Source organism: Pongo pygmaeus, chromosome 9 (genome assembly GCF_028885625.2).
Source record: "Pongo pygmaeus isolate AG05252 chromosome 9, NHGRI_mPonPyg2-v2.0_pri, whole genome shotgun sequence".
In the NCBI taxonomy this organism is placed as follows: Eukaryota; Metazoa; Chordata; class Mammalia; order Primates; family Hominidae; genus Pongo; species Pongo pygmaeus.
This window is the reverse complement of record NC_072382.2, coordinates 118,881,738-118,905,014: the sequence shown is the minus strand read 5'-3', so window position 1 is coordinate 118,905,014 and position 23,277 is coordinate 118,881,738. Positions and strand designations below refer to the sequence as shown.

Below are 23,277 nucleotides of genomic sequence, written 5' to 3'. Positions count from 1 at the left end.
TGGCTCTTGACCAGACTTCTCTGGCAGCAATTCTCTGCCATTTGTATCTTAAGAAGGCCCTCACCCTCTTTGAGTGGAGTCAGAGGATGCCTCAGATTCCAGATGTAAGCATCAGAACCGCTTTCTCTCAAGAGCTCCCTAATTTCGGGAAGGAAGAGCCTGTCCCACACTGTCAGGCCCTGAGGTCAGCAGATCTGCTCCTTCTTCCCGTGCAGTAGGTCTAGGTGCTGATGAGGGCAGTCCAGGGCGCTCTTGTTCTGGGACAGGCTCCAGTCCCCTTGCTCCAGCAGGTCTGGGGCAAGGAGGTCAGAGGTGGTGGGAGGGCCCCTGCTCTCTGTTTCCACTTCATCTGGATCCTTGCTGCTGCAAAGTGGCACTGATTCTAGCTCTGTCCCTTCCTCCTTGGCTTTCCGGCTCCGATGGGGCCAGTGGCAGGGTCCACTCCTACAAACTTGATTGGAAGCCACATTCCTCTGGCTCAAATATACTTCCAGCATGTAGTAAACGGTCCAGAAGACGGTGAAACAGCCTACCAGCACCAGGGTCTGGGGCCGAGGCAAGCACCTACGTGAGGCACTGTTTCCCGAAGCCTACAGCCTTTCTCAGCCCAGGACAATGAGCTCAGAAAGTCTTTTTCCTTCTAGGGACTGCCTTTTTCACCCAAACTGTTCCCCCACCCACTCCCCGACAAGGCCTGTCCTGTAAGACTTAGGCTAGCAGGGTAGGAGCAATGCTATGAAACCACTGCTGGGACCCAGGTCTTCCCAGTCCTTCACCCTGCAGGTCACCCTGAGAAACACTAAGAACTCCATCCCCCAGACAGGACAGTCCCGTCTACCCGCAGCTTGAGTCTTGGCCCTAGTACCTTGAGGGTATTGGGGGTGATGGTGTAACCATCTTCCTCGGGAATTTTCAGCCCCGGTGGGCAGGGCAGGGCGAAGTCATCGTGCAGGTATCTTCCACTCATGGCACTCTCTAACAGCCTGTGGAGAAGAAAAGGGGTAAGGATGCCCCACTGACTGTGGTGCCTATACCATCTGCCCTCACCCATCTTCCCGCCTTACAGCTGAAGACAGGGAAGCCCCACAGCAAAAAGGAGAGGCCCAGACTGTGAGTTCCCAGCCCGGGGCTCCATCTACCGGCTTGAGGCTGGAGCTGGGAAGCACAGCTGGGGTTCAGAGGGCGATGGGCTCCCTAGGCGGCCCTTCCCCTGTGACTGGCCTTCCCTCTGACACATGCGGCTTTACCCACCTTTGTCTGTCCCTGATGTCTACTGGACTCCACACAGAGCCATATAGGGTCAGCTGCCATTGCCGGAGGATGCCGACCTGGAATGACTCATCCCCTAGGGCAGCAAGGGGCAGCTCGTGAGCCACGCCCCTGTGTCAGCCATGCCAGACAGCAGAGGCCCTGCCCGCCCTGCCACCCAAAGGGGCTCAGGCCACATGGTCTGCTCTAGGAGCTGCCTCACTGTGTCCCGCTGAACCCAGGTTCTGCAGAAGGGCCTCACTAGGTACCCTTAGGGATGGAAAGGGTTGAAAGGCTATACTCCAAAGCAGAGCCTTGCTTTTCTCTCCCATCTTTTGGGGGTTCAGCTGGGATTGGAAAAAATGTCTTTCTACCAAATTAAAGAAAGCTTTGAAAAACCACTGGCCTAGCGAATACCTAACTTGACTGGAGGATGGGAGGGTGGAGCTCAATTTCCAGTCTATACGCTGATACTAAGGATATTCACAATTCATGGATATTGTGGCCTTCACTTATGGTGACCTTCCACAAGTCACCTCAAACCTCTGGGCCAGTTTAAAAAAAATGGTGAAATGAGTCCTGCCCTTACCTGCCTACCGGGGCTGGCCGAAAGATGGTTATATGTAAAAGGACTTGAAATGTGGTTTCGACAAGGACTTTTTGTTGCTATCCTGAGGAAAAATGGATGGGTCACTCCTCCAAGGAATATGAGAGGTAGTATAAATGAGCAGTTTCAGATAGCAATGCCCATTTCATGGATGGGGCACACTCTTGGCATCAACCCTCTTGGTCCAATGGCAACCCTATATATTGCACACGGGACACTTTCTGTGGGGACTCTGAGATGCAGAGGGACCAGATAACGAGCAGGAAAGGCAGGGCCTAGTGCGAGGGCAGGAGACTCACCGACATCCCTGATGACAAGCCTGTAGGTCCCTCGGGCTCTCTCCCCCCAGCATCACACGGTGGAGAAGGTCCAGTCATTGAAGCCGTTGGGATCCCTGAGGAAAGAACACAGCAGAAACAGGTGGAAGGCGTGGGCCAGAGAGCTGACCTTCCCCCAGCAACACTTTCTTACTGTAGTAGCCATGGAAACAACTTGGGAGGGTGCCATGAGGGCTTCTCAGGTGCCCCTTGCCACTGGGGTCTCATGGAAGGAGGAACTTGTGTTAACGTGGTTTGGTGGAAAAAGCAAGCATGCAGTGCACACAGGCTTGGAGTCCCATGGATCTAGGTTTATTCTTATTCTCTTGGGCACTTACTAGCTCCATGACTTGCTTGCTTTTTTTTTTTTTTTTTTTTGGAGACAGGGTCTCACTCTGTTATCCAAGCTGGAGTGCAGTGGAGTGCAGTGGCATGATCACAGCTCACTGCGGCCTTGAGTTCCCAGGTTCAAGTGATCCTCCCACCTCAGTCTCCTGAGTAGCTGGGATTATAGGCCTGTAAGGTTAATCTTTAAATTTTTTGTAGAGACAGGGTCTCACTTTGTTGCCCAGGCTGGTCTTGAACTCCTGGCTTCAAGTGATTCTCCTGCCTTGACCTCCCAAAGTGCTGGGATTACAGGTGTGAGCCACCACACCCAGCCAGTTTCCTCATTTGTAAAAGGAGGTTACAAAGTCTAATCTAGGGGGTTCTTAGAAGGATTAGAGAACGTGCACGTGAGGTGCAGGGCCTAGCACTTGAAGAAGGCATGTGACGAAAGGCTTCCAGCCACCAGGGATAGCCAGTGCCACAGTAGTTTAGGACAGTGCCAGGATCCATTTCTCCCATTTCTTTTCCTTGGAAAGGCCCTTGTTGAAAAGGTTGCTCAGGCCTCGGGCAGTGTACGTATGAGTCCATGCTGCAGGGGGCGCCGATGAGGGACATCATTCCGCTGGGGCAGAACAGCTTCAGCTCCAAGCTGCCGCACCGTGGGTGAGTGATGGAGACTGTCACTGCCACATGCTCCAGGGTCTTCAGCCCCGACATCTCCAGGTCCATCCTGCTGACTGTGGAAAGTCAGGCTGGGCAGCTGGGAAGCCAGCCCGCAAACACGCCTTCACTTCACCCCCATGTACACAAAGACACGCTCACTGAAGCCACATACAAACATCTACAGCAACCCTAGTATAGGACCTCGCCTATACTAGTAAATGGAATGGAGTTGCTGCTCTCAAGTTTACAATGTAGCTTCAAGTCTAGTTAGGAAGACAACACATACCCAAAATACAATATAAGAATCCAGTAGAGCAACTTCAATCATTCATTCATCCAAAACATTATTTACTGGGTACCTCCTCCATTTCAGGCACTGTACTAGATGCTGGGAATATAAAGATAAGATGGGTGTGGTCCCTGTCTGCTACCTGCAAGTGGAAAATGATATGGTATGGGAAATACACATAATTGATAAGGGAAGAGAAATAAGTCAGATGGGTTTAGGCACCCAGCAGTGAGACACACTGAAGGAAATGAATACAGATTGGTAGAGAGGGTTGGTAGAGGGCATTCTAGGCAGTGGAAAAGGCATGAACAAAGACAAAATGCACACATCTCACTGAAGACGATGCACAATTAATTTTTTTTTAATGCTGGTGGATAAATTTCAAGCAAATTATGTGAGTGAAAAAAACAATCTCAAAAGAAGCATATAGCTGGGCAAGGTGGTGTGCACCTGTGGTTCCAGGTACCCAGGAGGGTGAGAGGGTGAAGTGGGAGGATTGCTTGAGCCTGGGAGGTGGAGATTGCGGTGAGCCATGCTCATGCCTCTACACTCCAGCCTGGGCGACAGAACAAGACTCTGTCTCAAAAAAAAAAAAAAAAGAAAGAAAGAAAGAAAAAGAAAAAGGTTGCATAGTGTGCACAATTCCATTTACATGACGTTCGTTGAAATAACATACCTGCAGAGATGGATAAAAGATAAATGGGTGCCAAGGGCCAGGGACACAGGGAGGGGATGGGTGTGGCCAGAAAGGGGTAACACAAAGGAGTCTTGTGATAATGGAATTGTTCTGGATGTTGGTTGTGGTGGTAGTTATGCAAGGCTACATGTGATAAAATTGCATACAGCTACACAAGCGCAAACACAAATATTGACAGCATGTATATCTGGTGAACTCTGAATAAGCTCTATGGATTGTACCAATGTCAATTTCTTGGTTTTGATATTATACTTTAATTGTGTGAAATATTAAGATTGGGAGAAGGGTGCATGGGACTTCCCTTGTACATTCCTTTGCAACCTCCTGTAAATCTACAATTATTTAAAAAAAAAAAAAAAACTACTGAAGTGGAAGACTCAACTGGAGACTATTAAGAAATTAGGTTGCAATGAGAACAATTCTTTTTAAAGCACCCTTTCTTCCATGAATTTATTCCAGTTCAGGCATGGTGGCTCACTCTGGTAATCCCAGCAGTTTGGGAGGCTGAGGCAGGAGGATGACTTCAGCCTGGTAGACATCATCTTTACAAAAAATAAAAAAATTAGCTGGATATAGTGGTAAGTACCTGTGGTCCCAGCTACTCAGGAGGTTGAGGGTGGGAGGATGGCTTGAGCCCAGGAGGTTGAGGCTGCAGTGAACCATGATTGTGCCTCTGCACTCTAGCCTGGGCAACAGAGTGAGATCCTGTCTCAAAAAAAAAATTATTCCAGTATACAAGGCAGAGTGCAATATGTTCATTTTACAGATGCAGCAGCTCAGACAGGTACTGAAAGTAAGAGCTGGGTAACCCAGGATGGGATGGGAAGGGCTTTAAAGATTTTTATTTTAAATAAGCAACTGAGACCTATTATAGACGACTGAGCAAGGACAGAGTTGGTTTTTTTTTTGGTTGCTCTTTTTTTTTTTTTTTTTTTATACAGAGTCTAGCTCTGTCACCCAGGCTGGAGTGCAGTGGTGGGATCTCGGCCCACTGCGACCTCTGTCTTCTGGGTTCAAGCAATTCTCCCGCCTCAGCCTCCTGAGTAGCTGGTATTACAGGTGCCTGCCACCACACCCAGCTAATTTTTGCATTTTTAGTAGAGACGGGGTTTCACTGTGTTGGCCAGCCTGGTCTTGAACTCTAACCTTGTGATCCGCAGCCACCCCTCGGCCTCCCAAAGTGCCGAGATTACATGCTGGAGCCATGCGACCAGCCAGGACAGAGTTTTTTTAAAAAAGTGCTGAAAGGGCCAGGAGCCATGGCTCACACCTGTAATCCCAGCACTTTGGGAGGCCAAGGCGGGCAGATCATGAGGTCAGGAGATTGAGACCATCCTGGTTAACACGGTGAAACCCCATCTCTACTAAAAATACAAAAAAATTAGCCAGGCATGGTGGCAGGCACCTGTAGTCCCAGCTACTCGGGAGGCTGAGGCAGGAGAATGGCGTGAACCCGGGAGGCGGAGCTTGCAGTGAGCCAAGATCATGCCACTGCACTCCAGCCTGGGCGACAGAACGGGACTCCGTCTCCAAAAAAAAAAAAAAAGTGCTGAAAGAAGGCTGCTCTAACAGCTGTGGGTAGGATGAACTAGAGACAGGAAGAGACAGGTGGCAGAAGACCAGCTAAGATGCCACTGCCTCCTTCAGGGAGGTGGCTTGTGTGTGGGTAATAGAGACTGAGGAGAAGGAGGAAAGGAAAGGCTCCAGGCTTTCTATGACACCACTTTCTGTCCTTCCTAGTCCCTGTCCTTACTGACCTTCTGCTCAGTCCCCTCTCACTGCACTCACTGAAGAGTGCCATCTCCCATTATCCACCACAACACCATTGTCAGAACTTCACAGTGCTTTACCTCCTTAACTCTAGATCTTTCTCCACGCTATGCCGGCCACCCACATCCCGGCCATACTCTGGACTTGTCTTTATTGGGGGTTGCTTTGCTTTTGAATGGTTTAGTTACATTCATTGTGGGTTTTCTTATTAGATAAACAATACAAATTAACTGAAGGTAAATTGGAAGAGCAGATGAATGAAAATGAAAACAAAAAAGCACCCAGATGTTATGTTGTTCCATAACACGTTGGTAAATATCCACCCAGGCCCTTTCTGTGTGTGTATGGATGTGTGCATGTGTACATTTTCTTTTTTTGGGACAGAATTTTGCTCTTGTTACACAGGCTGGAGTGCAGCGGTGCGATCTTGGCTCACTGCAACCTCCGCCTCCTGGGTTCAAGCGATTCTCCTGCCTCAGCCTCCTGAGTAGCGGGGATTACAGGTGCGCACCACCGTGCCTGACTGATTTTTGTATTTTTAGAAGAGATGGGGTTTCACCATGTTGGCCAGGCTGGTCTCGAACTCCTGACCTCAGGTGATCCACCCGCCTCGGCCTCCCAAAGTGCTGGGATTACAGGCGTGAGCCACCACATCCAGCCAAGAAAATTTTCTTGAGATCTTTGAGAACTTCTCATTTTTGAGAACCCCACTATACCACGTAATTTTCCAATGAAATGTACCTGAATGTTTTCAGTCATCACTTCAGATATGTAATGAGTGTAAAAGTGTGCTTAAGAAAAAGTAAAGAATTCCATGCCAGGCCAAAATATACACCCTGTTCCTGGGCGTGGTGGCTCATTCCTGTAATCCCAGCACTTTGACGAGAGTTTGAGACCAGCCTGGCCAACTTGGTGAAACCCCATCTCTACTAAAAATACAAAAAATTAGCCGGGTGTGGTGGCGGGTGCCTTTAGTTCCAGCTACTCGGGAGGCTAAGGCAGCAGAATCTCTAGAACCTGGGAGGCAGAGGTTGCAGTGAGCCGAGATCACCCCACTGTACTCCAGCCTGGGCAACAGAGCAAGACTCTGTCTCAAAAACAAAAACAAAAACAAAACATACACCCGTTATAGTTATCTGGGTCTCTCTTACTGGTTAAGTGCTTTGCTTTTGTTGTACAACAACCTTGAAGATAGTTTCATTCAAATTTGCGCCTCATTAAACATACAAATCCTGTCTGGGCGCGGTGGCTCACACCTGTAATCCCAGCACTTTGGGAGGCTGAGGCGGGTGGATCACAAGGTCAGGAGTTCAAGACCAGCCTGGCCAACATTGTGAAACCCCCATCTCTACTAAAAATACAAAAAAAAAAAAATTAGCTGGACATGGTGGCGGGCGCCTGTAATCCCAGCCACTCAGGAGGCTGAGGCAAGAGAATCGCTTGAACCCTGGAGGCAGAGGTTGCAGTGAGCCAAGATTGTGCCATTGCACTCCAGCCCAGGTGACAGTGCGAGACTCCATCTCAAAAAAAAAAAAAAAAAAACCAACAAAAAAACATACAAATCCATTTAATAAGCCTGTTCAGGGTCTTTCTCAAGATAAAATCCTGATTTCTGAATTCCAAGAGTCCACTGGTGTTTCTATTATAATGTCCATCCCTCTCTTTGAATTAATTACAAGTCTCTTTCCCTGACTAAATATGAATTATTCTATGGCAAGCGTCTTATACCTCTTCGTAGCCTCAGTGCCAGGGAATGCCTGGCACAACAAATATTTCTTGGTAAATGTTTAATGGATGAGTAAAGTCAAGGTTAATTTTTTTTTTTTTTTGAGACAGAATTTTGCTTTTGTCGCCCAGGTTGGAGGGCAATGACGCCATCTCAGCTCACTGCAACCTCTCCCTCCCGGGTTCAAGCAATTCTCCTGCCTCAACCTCCTGAGTAGCTGGGGTTACAGGAGCCTGCCACCACACCCGACTAATTTTTGTATTTTCAGTAGAGACGGGGTTTCGCCATGTTGGCCAGGCTGGTCTCCAACTCCTGACCTCAGGTGATCCACCCGCCTCGGCCTCCCAAAGCACTAGGATAACAAGTGTGAGCCACCACGCCCGGTTTTTTGTTTTTGTTTTTTCTTTTTTTTTGAGACAGAGTCGTGCTCTGTCACTCAGGCTGGAGTGTAGTGGTGTGATCTCAGCTCACTGCAACCTCCACCTCCCAGTCTCAAGCGATTCTCCTGCCTCAGCATCTGAGTAGCTGGGATTACAGGTGTGTGCCACTACGCCTGGCTGATTTTTGTATTTTTAGTAAAGACAGCATTTCACTGTGTTGGCCAGGCTGGTCTCGAACTCCTGACCTCAAGTGGTCTACTCACCTCAGCCTCTTAAAGTGCTGGGATTGCAGGCCTGAGCCATTATGCCCTGCCTAGCCGTCTTCTTTCGGAAGAGATTTGCTCACATCGGCATTTCTTTTTTTTCTTTTTTCTTTTTTTTTTTTTGAGACAGAGTTTCAGCTTTGTCACCCAGGCTGGAGCTCAGTGCCACGATCTAGGCTCACTGCAACCTCCACCTCCTCGGTTCAAGTGATTCTCCTGCCTCAGCCTCCCGAGTAGCTGGGATTACAGGTGCCTGCCACCAAGCCCAGCTAATTTTTTGTTGTTGTTGAGAAGGAGTCTCACTCCGTTGCCCAAGCTGGAGTGCAGTGGCACGATCTTGGCTCACTGCAACCTCCACCTCCCAGGTTCAAGCGATTCTCCTGCCTCAGCCTCCTGGACAGCTGAGACTACAGGCATGCACCACCACACCCAGCTAATTTTATTGCATTCTTAGTAGAGACAGGGTTTCACCGTGTTGGTCAGGCTGGTCTCAAACTCCTGGCCTCAAATGATCTGCCTGCCTCGGCCTCCCAAAGTGCTAGGATTACAGGCATGAGCCACCGTGCCCAGCTCTCACATTGGCACTTCTTATGAAATGACTACTTCCCTAGGAATGGGCTGTCTTTCCACTTGTGTGATCCTCAGCTTTCTGTTCTTGTCTCTTATCTGAGTCTCTCTTATCTGAGTTCCAGCAGTTATCCTGTAGTGATGAGGAGAGTAAGAGTCTTTCCCTTCTGGCAGGAAGTGTACCCTATCTGCCAAATTAGAGTTCTGGTTGTGCCCTGGTAAATGGAGACTTAGAGACTTTCTGTGTAAGAGCAGTCAGCATGACCTTAACTGTGGCAAATGTTTCCTGCCCATTGTCAGGTAGACTTCATCAGCTCCTCTCTATTATAAGGTCCCTGGGGGCAGGAGCTGGGTTTAATTTATCTTGGTATCTCCTGCAATGTTTAGCATAGTAGCCCAGTGTCATCCTCGTAGCAGATTAATTCAGCAACGATTTATTAAGTGCCCATGAGCTAGGCATTTTACTTGGTTCTGGAGATACCAAACAATGTCTGCTTTCATGGAAATAACTTGTCTTATATAGTGGCAGAAAGTTGACAATTGAACTGGGTGATAGGTAAATAGGGGATCATTGTGCTATTCTCTTTATATTTCTGTGTTTGAAATTTTTCATAATAAAAAGTGTAAAAAGGTAGAGTGCAGGAAGAGTGTCCTGGGAAGAATGAGGTTCTGAGAATGTTTTGGACAAACAGATGAAGCACTCAATCAGCAACCAGAACTAACAGAGGATGTTGTTGGAACTGGCCTTATAAGTTGATCTCATGGAGCTACCTCCACGGTTACCAGAGGCTGAGAAGGGTAGGGAGTGTGGGGGAATGAAGAGAGGTTTGTTACTGGGCTTGGTAGCTCATGCCTGTAAACCCAGTGCTTTGGAAGGTTGTGGTGGGAGGATCTCTTTTTTTCTTTGAGACGGAGTCTTGGTCTGTCATCCAGGCTGGAGTGCAGTGGCACGATCTCTGCTCACTGCAAGCTCCGCCTCCTGGGTTCACGCCATTCTCCTGCCTCAGCCTCCCGAGTAGCTGGGGCTACAGGTGCCTGCCATCACGCCCGGCTAATTTTTTGTATTTTTAGTAGGGATAGGGTTTCACTGTGTTAGCCAGGGTGGTCTCGATCTCCTGACCTTGTGATCCACCCGCCTTGGCCCCCCAAAGTGCTGGGATTACAGACATGAGCCACCACGCTCAGCCAGGAGGATCTCTTAAGGCCAAGAGTTCGAGACCAGCCTGGGCAACATAGAAAGACCCTATCTCTACAAAAAAACAAACAAATAAAAATTATCCAGGCATGGTGGTGCAGGCTTGTAGTCGCAACTAATGGAGAGGCTGAAGCAGGAGAGTTGCTTGAGCCCAGGAGTTCGAGGTTACAAATAATCTTGCCACCACACTCCAGTTTGGGTGAAAGAGCAGGACCTTGTCTCTGAAAAATAATAATAAAAAGAATAAGAAAAAAAAGAGATGTTGGTTAATGGATACAAAAATACAGTAAAATACAGTTAGAATAAGTTCTAGTGTTTGATAGCAAAGTAGGGTGACTATAGTAAACAATAACTTATTGCGTATTTCAAAATAGCTAGAAGATTTGGAATATTCCCAACACAAAGAAATGATAAGTATTTGTGGTGATGGATACCCGAATTACCCTGATTTGATTATTACATATTGTATGCATGTATCAAAATATCAGATGTATCCCATAAATATGTGCAATTGTTATGTACCAATAAAACAAGAATTGGCCGCTGGGCACCGTGACTTACACCTGTAATCCCAGCACATTGGGAGGCCGAGGCAGGCGGATCACGAGGTCAGGAGTTCGAGACCAGCATGGCCAATATGGTGAAACTCTGTCTCTACTAAAAATACAAAAATTAGCCAGGTATGGTGGTGCACACCTGTAGTCCCAGCTACTCGGGAAGCTGAGGCAGAAGAATCGCTTGAACCCAGGAGGCGGAGGTTGCAGTGAGTTGATATCATGCCGCTGCACTCCAGCCTGGGTGACAGAGCGAGACTCCATCTCAAAAAAAAAGAGAAAAAAGAACTGGCCTTATAATTAGATCAAAGCCTTTATGATTTGAAGGGCATCAAGGCAGTATCTACAGCACTCAGAAGCCTGCCATTCACCTTTATAGGTGTAGAGGAGGGTTGGTACTTGAAGCCCAGGTGGGACTCTGATTTTTCCTTCTTCACTGTTTCTAGAGTCTCTAGTCCAGAGTGTAGCTAAACCATAGCAACAGATAGAATACACTGATAACATCCTGCCAATAACTGCTTTTTTTTTTTTTTTTTAAGATGGAGTTTCACTCTTGTTGCCCAGGCTGGAGTGCATTGGCACTATCTCGGCTCACTGCAACCTCTGCCTCCCAGGTTCAAGTGATTCTCCTGCCTCAGCCTCCCAAGCAGCTGGGATTACAGGCACTCTCTGCCATGCCTGGCTAATTTTTGTATTTTTAGTAGAGATGGGGTTTCGCCATGTTGGCCAGGCTGGTCTCGAACTCCTGACTCAGGTGGTCCACCCACCTCTGCCTCCCAAAGTACTGGGATTACAGGTGTGAGCCACCGCGCCTGGCCAATGCTGCTTCTTCACTCTTGCTCTAGCTATAGTCAAATCTTCCCCCAATCTTAGAAGTGGTGGATGGGAATGACACGTTGGGAATAGGAAAGGAGTTTATCAGTGAAAGGACCGGCATTCAAGGGGACAGTCACATCTTCAGCCTCCTTCTTTTTATGAATTTCCAAGCTTTCTTTCAATCATTTCAGTCAGGGTGACATAGTCTCTAAAGGAGAGGTTGAGTAAGTTGCTTGCAGACTCTTGATAGTAGTGGAGAGAAGAGTAAATAAGACTGCTGTTGCCCATGCCTCAACTCAGGCGTGTTGAATTAGAGTGCCTGGGGCAATGTCTCCAGATGATGATTATGGACACTAAAGATTAAGAACTGGGCCAGGCGCGGTGGCTCACGCCTGTAATCCCAGCACTTTGGGAGGCCAAGGTGGGCGGATCACAAGGTCAGGAGGTTGAGACCATCCTGGACAAGAAGGTGAAACCCTGTCTCTGTTAAAAATACAAAAATTAGCTGAGCGTGGCAGTGCATGCCTGTAATCCCAGCTACTCTGGAGGCTGAGGCAGGAGAATCACTTGAACCCAGGAGGTGGAGGTTGCAGTGAGCCGATGCCACTGCACTCCAGCCTGGCTACAGAGCGAGACTCCGTCTCAAAAGAAAAAAAAAATTAAGAACTGATTTATACCAATTCTCTTTGCTTACATTCATGGAGCAAGCTTATAGACCTGGCAACTTTTGCCTTCGTTAAATTTCATTTGATTTATTTGTCACTTAGCTGGATTACTAGTGATGTTTCCCTCTCAAAACAGGAGAGTGAAATGCTTTACACCTTAGGAAATATTAAGGGACATTCCATTTACAGTTCATTGAGTAGTCATCTTTAAAATGAATTCAGAATAAGGAACAGTCAGTCTTTCTCCCTACCCCCTACCTTCATCCCCAATATATTAAAGATGCAAAAAGCACACCTGTCCCTTGTTTTCAGGGAAGCTAGAGTGTTGCCAATGGCAACCACCAGACCACTTGAGATTTACTGCTGCAGATTCCCTAAGCAACTTGGGAAACCATCTTTGCAGGTAATCATCAGTGAGAAAAGGCTATGGATAAACTAGTTCTCTTGCATCCCCAGCTACCACCTGTTTCTAACTTTTCCTGTGTGGCATAGGAGACTCTGAACAGCCTGTTCACCAGGGGAAGAGTTAAGGATTCTCTGTCTCCACTGTGTCTCTGGGGCAAGGCGGAATACAGAGAAAGCTTTCTTTGGAAAAAGCAGAAGCAGCATCTGCTCTGGGTATAGGCAAATTGCAAGAACTACTTGCCAGGAAGAATTGCTGCCCAGCTCGTAGCCTGGCACGGTGGTGTTAAAAAGACTCTTTTCAAGCTCCATTGGCACTTCTGGGTATTACAGAATTCATAGTTGAATGTTCTCTGAGATCTGTGGAATAAGAAGCACCTTTCAACATTTAGACATACATGGCAAACGTATTACGGTTCTCCAGAAAAACAGAACCAATAGGATATATGTAGATATATAGAAAGAAATTTATCGTGAGGCATTGGCTCATAAGATTACGAAGGCTGAGAAATCAGCCATCTGCTATCTGCAAGCTGGAGGCCTAGGAAAGACAATGATGTAGCTCCAGTCTAAGCCTGAAGGTCTGAGAACCAGGAGTGTTGATGTCTGAGGGCAGGAGAAGATAAATGTCCTTGTTCAAGCAGAGAGAGCAAATTTGCCCTTCCTCTGCCTTTTCGGTTCTATTTGCACCCTCGACCAGTTGGATGATGCCTGCCCACGTTGGTGAAGATGGATTTTCTTTGTTCGGTCTACTGATTCCATTGCTAATCTCATCTGTAAACACCCTCACAGACACAACCAGAAGTTAAATTTTACCAGCTATCTGGACATCCCTTAGCCCAATCAAGGTGACACATAAAATTAACCATCACAGAAAGCAACAAGAAATCAACTTCATGGTCCAGTTACCACTTCCTCTGAGACATTAGTGATTTCAGTCTGCTGATATTTTGTTATCTGAAATAACTCTGTCTTACATGAATATGTGCTGGCTTTTTAGGGTCCATCTTCTAATAGGAGCCTCCTTCCTCAATGTTCCTAGCAAGTCCATGGGATATCCAACATCCTTCAGTCCCAAAATATCCACAGTGCTCTACCAAGAGCTGCGGATGCTCTGAGCTGTTCTGTTAACACCACCTCCCACAATACTAGCTGGCATGGCAGTTTCTGCTGGGGATTGTCACAGCTCTGATGGGGACAATGCACACTGCTGTATTCAGTTATTGTGCTGTGGTCCTTGCTGGATACTGACACCTCTGTAGGCTGGCACTGCCATGACTCTGTTCCCTCTTGTGGGCACTCTGAGTCTTTTCAACTGCTCCACTGAGAGCCTTCTGGGTACTAAAGGAGTACCTGGGCTGTAGCATAGAATAATTTCCCTTGCTCTTTTGGATATACATTCAGAGAGAGGTCCCAAAACATGTTATTTGAGCCCTAGTGTGTTACAGAGACAGAGAAACAGCTCTTTCTTTCTATTTTTGTTTTTGTTTTGAGACAGCGTCTCAATCTGTTGCCCAGGCTGGAGTGCAGTGGCGTGATCTCGGCTCACTGCAACCTCCACCTCCTGGGTTCAAGTGATTCTCGTGCCTCAGCGTCCCAAGTAGCTGGGACTACAGGCGCATGCCATCATGCCCAGCTAATTTTTGTATTTTTAGTAGAGATGATGTTTCACCATGTTGGCCAGGCTGGTCTCGAACTACTGATATCAAGAGATCCGCCTGCCTTGGCCTCCCAAAGTGCTGGGATTACAGGTGTGAGCCACAGCACCTGGTCCAAGAAACAGCTCTTTCAGTGTCTAGACGAGACTTGTCTTTTCCACGTGCCCTGGATTTTCAGCTAAGGGGTTGAAATAGAGTTGCATTTGAGTAACAATGACCACACCTCATTCTGATGACCAAGGCACTGGCTCTTGAAAAAGGCTATCATGCTTAGCTCCTTATTTCTCTAGAAGGAAGACTCTCAAATGAAGTGCCCAGCCTTCCTGCCAATAAACTTCCTTAGACCCATCCCACCAGCTAGCCAGACACACCCAGCCATACCTGAGTCATCCTCAATAGACAAGATGAGAGCTCTGATCCAACCCTGTGCAGCCATGTGCTATCTTAAAGGTTTTTCATGTTTGTAAATTTTATTTATCCTATAGGATCATAAGACACTTGAGATCTGAGGCTATGTTTTCCACTTCTTTTATATCTGCTAACATTAGTGTAGCCCCAGAACTATCCTGCCGTGAAGCAAAACAAACCTAAGTAACTCTTTAATTTAAAAAGTACTTTTGTAAGTATTGTCTCATTTAGTTTTTACAACAACTTTATTAGTTAGGTTATTATTATCTTCATCTTGAAGATGAGATCATTCAAGCTGTCCAAGGTCACCAAGCCACTTGGTTGCGGAGCTGAGCCTTGAATCACCATTAACTCACTCAATGTTCAGGTCTCTTTCCATTACTCCACTGCTGTCAGCTTCAGAAACCAGCTATAATGCTTATACTCTAAAGCTAGCTGCTACCTTCCCTCTCTTCCCTCCTCATCTCCCAGATCTCAGCAGGAAATGTGAAAGATGACTGAGAACAATTCATTTTTCTTTTTCTTTTTTTTTAAGACAGAGTCTCACTCTGCTGCCCAGGCTGGAGTGCAATGGCATGATCTCCACTCATTGCAACCTCTACTTCCTGGGTTCAAGCAATTCTCCTGCTTCAGCTTCCCCAGTAGCTGGGATTACAGGTGCCCGCCACCATGCTCAGCCAATTTTTATATTTTTAGTGGAGACGGGGTTTCGTCATTTTAGCCAGGCTGCTCTCGAACTCCTGACCTCAGGTGATCCACCTGCCATGGCCTCCCAAAGTGCTGGGATTACAGGCATAAGCCACTGCGCCCAGCCAATTAATTTTTATTTCATCCTTATTCTTTCCTTTTTCAACTTGCTCTCTTGTATGTGGTGCCTTTTCCTGCTTGTAGCTAAGATTGTCTTATGGTCTAAATATTTGTGACATCCCATGCCACCCAAAATTCATATATTGAAGCCTTAACCCTCAGTGTAATGGTATATGGATATGGGGCCTTTCTTGGAGTGGTACTTAGGTTTAGATGAGGTCTTGAGGGTGGGGCCTCTATGACGTGATTAGTGTCCTTATAAGAAGAAGAGGAGAAACAAGAGCTCTCTTTCTCTGCCATGTGAAGATACAGCAAGATGCCTGCTGAGGGTCATCTGCAAGTCAGCAAGAAGGCCATCACCAGGTAACTGAATTGGCCAGAACCATGATCTTGGACATCCCAGCTTCCAGAACTGTGAGAAATAAATTCCTGTTGTTTAAGTCCCCCTGTCTGTTGTATTTTGTTTTGGCCACCTCAACTGACTAAAGCCTTGTTGTCCCTTCTTTTTTTGCCTTGACTCCCAGATCTCTAGCCTGTCATAGTCAAAAAAAGGAGAGGATTCCTTGTTGCTGCTTTGGTCTTCTGGTTTTTAGGCATTTTTTTCCCACTTGCTTCTGGAAGGAAACAGTATAAAGGTAAGAGTGCTGACTTCATAAAGAGAAAGTTAGCTGATGTAGCTTCAGATTCCAACTCTGCTCTTTTTTTTTGTGAGCTCAGAGAAGTCCTTTAATATCTACAGCCTTCAGACAGGTAGTTTCATCTCTCTGAGGTTGTTTTCTCATCTGCAACATAAAGGGATTGAAAAACATGGTCCAGAACCTTTTCAGGTGTAAAATGTTCTGATTTTATTATTTTTACTTATTTATTATCATCCTCATTATTATTATTATTATTTGAGATGGAGTCTTGCTGTGTCACCAGCCTACAGTGCAGTGGTGCCATCTCGGCTCACTGCAACCTCTGCTTCTTGGGTTCAGGCAATTCTCCTGCCTCAGCCTCTCAAGTAGCTGGGATTACAGACACACCACCACACCCAGCTAATTTTTTTGTATTTTTTAGTAGAGACAGGGTTTCACCGTGTTGGCCAGGCTGGTCTTGAACTCCTGACCTCAGGTGATCCACCTGCCTCTGCCCCCCAAAGTGCTGGGATTACAAGGGTGAGCCACCGCGCCCGGCCATTATTTTGTTTTTAATTGACATCCTGGGTTCCTCCTCTCTTGCTTTCAGTCTCTTAGCTACCTAACATCCCTCCTTATCAGCCACCAATTCATGTATTCAGTCTGTCTGTCTTCCTAAGTTTTGATCGTATATTTCATATTCTCAGATACTAAAGCTAGGCACCCTAAAATACACAAAGGCTCCCTGGGAGAGGGAATTTTTGCTACAGAATCAGCTACAGCACAATATTGTCTTGGTAAGGTTTTTCTTTGGTGGTGGTTGTTTTTTAAGACTAACTTCTCAAAGACAGGGAGTTTATTTCAGTGAGTCTAGTTCATTTACACAGTGTAGGAGGTATTTATGGCTTGTTGGTCTATGTACCTTGAAGTCAAGCAGTCTGTTTTGTTTTGTTTTATGTCTTTCCTTTATTCCACTATTTTCGGTGCACTGTGCACAGCCATGCTGTACTGTCTTCTATGGAAACCCTACTAACCATTTGCCATTATTATTTTAGCTTGGCTCCACCAGGGGTGGAGGACAAACATATCATTCTAGGTTCTTCCCCAACTCATACTTCAAACCCCATTCTAGAAGAGATGTAATTAATCACCTCCCCTTAGGTCCGTCAGATACTCTGAATAGGTGATCTTGTAGCTGCATCCCTGAAGCTGTGAAACAGCGGCTTTAGCTGTATACATATTCAACTCTCCCTCTCCAAGTCAACAGAGTACGAAGTAAACACACAGTTGCTGAAAATAACTCAGCCCATGAGACCAGCTCCAAAATGCGACTGCAATTGACAGGCCTTGAGGTCTATCAATAAGGGATAGACAAGAAATAAGCATACATGGCTGCTGCCACAGAACCAGCTGGGCTGTTTATAACCACGAGGGATTCTTCAGGGACTCCAGGGTAGGACTGCAAGTTTTTTCAGGAATAAGTGGGGTCAGCTGTATGGGCTATTTAAACTATTGGATATGGGCTGGGCATATTGGCTGACGCCCGTAATCCCAACACTTTGGGAGGCCGGGGTTGGGGCAGTGGGATGAAGGGTGGGGGGCGGATGTGGATCACCTGAGGTCAGGAGTTCAAGACCAGCCTGACCAACATGGCAAAACCCCATCTCTACTAAAAAATACAAAAAAAATTAGCTAGGTGTGGTGGTGTGCTCCTGTAGTCCCACTGACTCAGGAGGCTGAGGCGGGAGAATCGCTTGAACCCGGGAGTCGGACGTTGCAGTGAGCCAAGACTGCACCACTACACTCCAGCCTGGGTGACACAGTGAGACTCCATCTCAAAAAATAAAAATAAAAATAAAATATGGAATATGGAGTGAGGCATGTATCTTTGAGTGCTCTTGCTCAGTAAAATTGCTAAATGGGGAGGAATTTTCTTTCTTTCTCCTGGAAAAGGTTCTTTCCTCGGATGGTTTCTAATACACTCCTCCATCCCTGTATTCTATGGTCTTTAAATGAAACTGATTCTATATGTCAGAAAGTAGTGCAGATTTTAATTCTCCTCACTGGCTTCCCTTGGTGCTAGGATGAAACACTTGATTATATATATACATATATGTTGCCTAGGCTGGAGTGTGGTGACTATTCACAGATGCTATTGTAGTGCACTGTGGCTTCAAGTGGTCCGCCTGCCTCAGCATTTTGAGTAGCTGGGACTATAGGTGCACCACCATGCCTGGCTTTTTGCTCTTGCTTTATTGAACTCGCTTTAGCTGTGTTTCCATAGGTAAGGCAGAGAATTTCTTTTTTTTAGAGAGCGTCTCGCTCTGTCACCGGGCTGGAGTGCAGTGGCGTGATCTCGGATCACTGCAACCTCTGCCTCCCGGGTTCAAACGATTCTCCTACCTCAGTCTCCTGAGTAGCTGGGACTACAGGCGCGTGCCACCACAACTGGCTAATTTTTTTTTTTGTATTTTTAGTAGAGACAGGGTTTCACCATCTTGGCCAGGCTGGTCTCGAACTCCTGGCCTCAAGCAATTCACCCATCTCAGCCTCTCAAACTGCTGGGATCACAGGCATTAAGCCATGGTGCCTGGCCTAAAGGAGAGAATTTCTTCCTGATGAATTTTTTAAATAAAAAATGTTAATATCTTTATTGAGATAGAATTCAGATACCATAAAATTCATCCACTTAAGTGTACAATGTAATGGTTTTAGTATATTCCCAAACTGTGTAGTCATCACCATGTTCTAAATTTCCAACATTTTCATCGCCCTAAATGAAATGCTATATCCATTAGTAATCATTCCCCAACCTCCCCTACCCTTCAATCCTTCCAGCCCTAGGCAAACCCTAATCTACTTTCTGTTTTTATAGATTTGCCTATTCTGAACATGTCATATAAATAAAATCATACAAAATATGACTTTTGCATCTGGTTTCAGTCAATTGCAGTAACATTTTTAAGGTTCGGCCACATTATAGCATCAGTATTCATTTCTTTTTTCTTTTCTTTTCTTTTTTTTTTTTTTGGGACAGAGTCTCACTCTGTCACCCAGGCTGTAGTGCAGCGGCACGATCTCAGCTCACTGCAACCTCCGCCTCCAGAGTTCAGGCGATTCTCCTGCCTCAGCCTCCTGAGTAGCTGGGATTACAGGTGTGCACCACCACACCCGGCTGATTTTTGCATTTTTAGTAGAGACAGGGTTTCACCATATTGGCCAGGCTGGTCTCCAACTCCTGACCTCAGGTGATCCGCCTGCCTCGGCCTCCCAAAGTGCTGGGATTGCAGGCATAAGCCACTGCACCCAGCCCCCAGTATCGGTAATCATTTATTTATTTATTTATTTTATTATTTTTTTTTTTGGAGACAGAGTCTTGCTCTGTCGCCCAGGCTGGAGTGCAATGGCATGACCTCGGCTCACTGCAACCTCTGCCTCCCAGGTTCAAGCAATTCTCCTGCCTCAGCCTCCCAAGTAGCTGGGACTACAGGCACACGCCGCCATGTCCAGATACTTTTTTGTATTTTAGTAGAGACAGAGTTTCACCGTGTTGGCCAGGATGGTCTCGATCTCTTGACCTCATGATTCTCCTGCCTCAGCCTCCCAAAGTGTTGGGATTACAGGCATGAGCCATTGTACCCAGCTGGACTTGTTTTCTTAATTTCATTCTCAGAATTTTCATTGCTTTCATATAGAAATTTTCATTGCTTGTATATAAAAATATAATTAATTTTTGTTATATTGGTCTTATAGCTTACAACTTTGCTGAACTTACTTATTAGTTCAAGTAGTTTTTTTAGTGTATTCCTTAGGGTTTTTCACATATCAGATCACACAGGTTAAGGACATGCATTGACTGTGGCTGAGCGGGTTGCAGAAAACTGCTGCCTGCATGAAGAAAGTCTCCCCTGCCTTCCACTGCTCATCACCAGCCCTGGAGCTCACCAGCATGTCTGTGGTACCTACCACCTAATCACTCACAGACTAGCTGACCACAGAGGGGGAGCCCAATCAGTTCAGCAACAAGTACACCCAGCAGACCAAGCCCCTCACCCTGGAGCACACCATCAAATTGTATCCTATTATCAATTATACTTTTTTTTTTTTTTTTGAAACAAAGTCTTGCTCTGTTGCCCAGGCTGGAATGCAGTGGCACAATTTCGGCTTACTGCAACCTCCACCTCCTGGGTTCAAGCGATTGTCCTGCTTCAGCCTTCCACCTAGCTGGAACTACAGGTGTGTGCCACCACGCCTGGCTAATTTTTGTATTTTAGTAGAGATGGGGTTTCGCCATGACGACCAGGCTGGTCTTGAACTCCTGACTTCAAGTGACCTCCCCACCTCAGCCTCCCAGAATGCTGGAATTACAGGCATGTGCCACTGTGCCTGGCCATCAATTATACTTTTGGTACAAAAGAGCCCCTCTATGAGAAAGACAGCTCTGTCTCATCCAGATTTCAGCAAATGAGGGAAGAATTGGATACAATTGGAATGAGGAGTAACATAGAAGGGGATTCTGATTGTTTACAAGCACTGGTGTGGCTACTCTATGTATTACTGCTACAGCTGGGAGCAACTTTCTTCAAGTTGGTGAAGGCCAGGCGGTAGGTGAAGGCCAGGTTGGTGAAGGCCCTGGTGGTAGGCCAGGCACTGTGGCTCACATCTGTAATCCCAGCACTTTGGGAGGCCGGGGCAGGTGGATAGCTTGAGGTCAAGAGTTCAAGACCAGCTTGGCCAACATGGTGAAATCCCATCTCTAGTAAAAATACAAAATTAGCCGGGCGTGGTGGCATGTTCCTATAATTCCAGCTACTCAGGAGGCTGAGGTAGGAGAATTGCTTGAACCTGGGAGGCAGAGGTTGCAGTCACGGAGATTACACCACTGCACTCCCTGGGTGACAGAGCGAGACTCCGTCTCAAAAAAAAAAAAAAAAAAAAAAAAATATATATATATATATATATATATATAAAACCTGATGGTGAACTTAACCCAGGAGAAGGTGAAGTTGAAGGACTAAAATGCTTAATGACTGGGATACTGGGTCATCAAGATGGAGTTCTGAAAGATGCAAGACTGGGTCATACTGCATTGGTAACTGGTGGAGACCAAATATCCATATATTCCTGCACATATTACAAAGCCTAAGGAACATAAGAAGTTGTTTCTGGCTCAACTTCAAGAAAAAGCCTTGTTTGCAATCTCTAAAAATTACAAGCTCATAGCTGCACCATTGTTTGAATTGTATAACAATGCACTGGGGTATGGACCTATTGTTTGCAGTCTCCCTTAACTGTTGAGCAGTTTCAAATTTATACACAACGGAATTCCTATGTGGTGGAGAAGTAAAAGAAGCCATTTCTGTGAACACAGCTATACAGTGTAGAAGAATAAGTGATAGAAAAGATTTTTGGGCTGGGCATGGTGACCCACATCTGTAATCCCAGCACTTTGGGAGGCTGGGGCAGGATAACTGCTTGAGCCCAGGAGTTCTAGACCAGCCTGGGCAACAAAGTGAGACTCTGTTTCTACACACATACACACACACACACACACACACACACATTAGCCAAGTGTGGTGGTATGCACCTGTGGTCCCAGCTATTCAGGAGGCTGAGGCAGGAGAATTGATTGAACACAGGTGGTTGAGGTTACAGTGAGTCATGTTCATGCCACTGCACTCTAGCCTGGGTGACAGAGAGAGATGGTGTCTCAAAATAAGGTTTTTTGTTTTATTTCTTTCCTGATCCCTAAATTGACACCTATTTCCCTCCCTCCCTCCCTCTTTCTCTCTCTCTTTTTTTTTTTTTTTTTTTTTTTTTTTTGAGACAGAGTCCAGTCACCCAGGCTGCAGTGCAGTGGCACGATCTCAGCTCACCACAACCTCCACCTCCTGGGTTCAAGCAATTCTCCTGCCTCAGCCTCCTGAGTAGCTGGGATTACAGGCATGCGCCACCACACCCAGCTAATTTTGTATTTTTAGTAAATGGGGTTTTTCCATGTTGGTCAGGCTGGTCTTGAACTCCTGACCTCAAGTGATCTGTCCGCCTAGACCTCCCAAAGTGTTGGGAATACAGGCGTGAGCCACCATGCCCAGCCCGTGCTTGGAAGTTATCAGAAAAAAAATCTTAGGGAACTCAAAACTGTTTCTAAAGTTGGTATGAACTGTAAGGGAAGAATATCTGATATCTACTCTGGTTTCCACATCCCGCTTTGGTACAAATTGGCTCGACTGCGTAGGGGATTTAGAATTGGGTGAGAGGCCCGCACCACATGGCTCAAATGCTACTGAGAGGTGACAGCGTGCTGGCAGCCCTCCCTCGCGGCGCCTCCTCTGCCTGGGCTCCCACTTTGGCGGCACTTGAGGAGCCCTTCAGCCCGCCGCCGCACTGTGGGAGCCCCTTTCTGGGCAGGCCAAGGCCGGAGCCAGCTCCCTCAGCTTGCGGGGAGGTGTGGAGGGAGAGGTACCGGCGGGAACCGGGGCTGCGTGCAGGGCTTGTGGGCCAGCGCGAGTTCCGGTGGGCGTGGGCTCGGCGGGCCGGCACTCCGAGCAGCTGGCCGGCGCCTCCCGCCCTGGGCAGTGAGGGGCTTAGCACCCGGGCCAGCAGCTGTGGAGGGTGCGCCAGGTCCCCCAGTAGTGCTGGCCCGCCGGCGCTGCACTCCAACTGTCCACGGGCCTCAGCTGCCTCCCCGTGGGGCACGGCTGGGGACCTGCAGTCTGCCATGCCCTAGCCTCCCACCCACCGCCCTGTGCTCCTGGGCAGCCCCAGCCTCCCTGACTAGCACCAACCCCCGGCTCCCCCGCGCCTGGTCCCATCCACCGCCCGAGGGCTGAGGAGTGGGGGGCACACGGGGCAGGACTGGCGGGCAGCTCCTCCTGCCGGCTCCCCCTGCCGGCTCCCCCTGCGGCCGCCCTGGAGGATCCACTAGGTGAAGCCAGCTGGGCTCCTGAGTCTAGTGAGGACTTGGAGAACCTTTATGTCTAGCCAAGGGATTGTAAATACACCAATCAGCACTCTGTATCTAGCTCAAGGTTTGTAAATGCACCAATCAGTACCCTGTGTCTAGCTCAAGGTTTGTAAACGCACCAATCTGCACTCTGTGTCTAGCTGATCTGGTGGGGACTTGGAGAACCTTTACGTCTACCTAAGAGATTGTAAATACACCAGTCGGCACCCTGTCAAAACAGACCAATCAGCGCTCTGTAAAACAGACCAATCGGCTCTCTGTAAAATGGACCAATCAGCAGGATGTGGGTGGGGGTTGGGGAGGCGGGGGCCAGATAAGAGAATAAAGGCAGGCT

The 23,277-nt window shown here is 47.2% G+C and overlaps 2 pseudogenes; one reads left to right on the top strand and one right to left on the bottom strand.

Annotated features, from left to right (window-relative positions):
• Positions 1-13: 13 nt before the first annotated feature.
• On the bottom strand, positions 14-3,905 carry LOC129008747 (proprotein convertase subtilisin/kexin type 7-like; annotated as a pseudogene).
• On the top strand, positions 3,570-22,558 carry LOC129008746 (cleavage and polyadenylation specificity factor subunit 5-like; annotated as a pseudogene).
• The last annotated feature ends 719 nt before the right edge of the window (positions 22,559-23,277 follow it).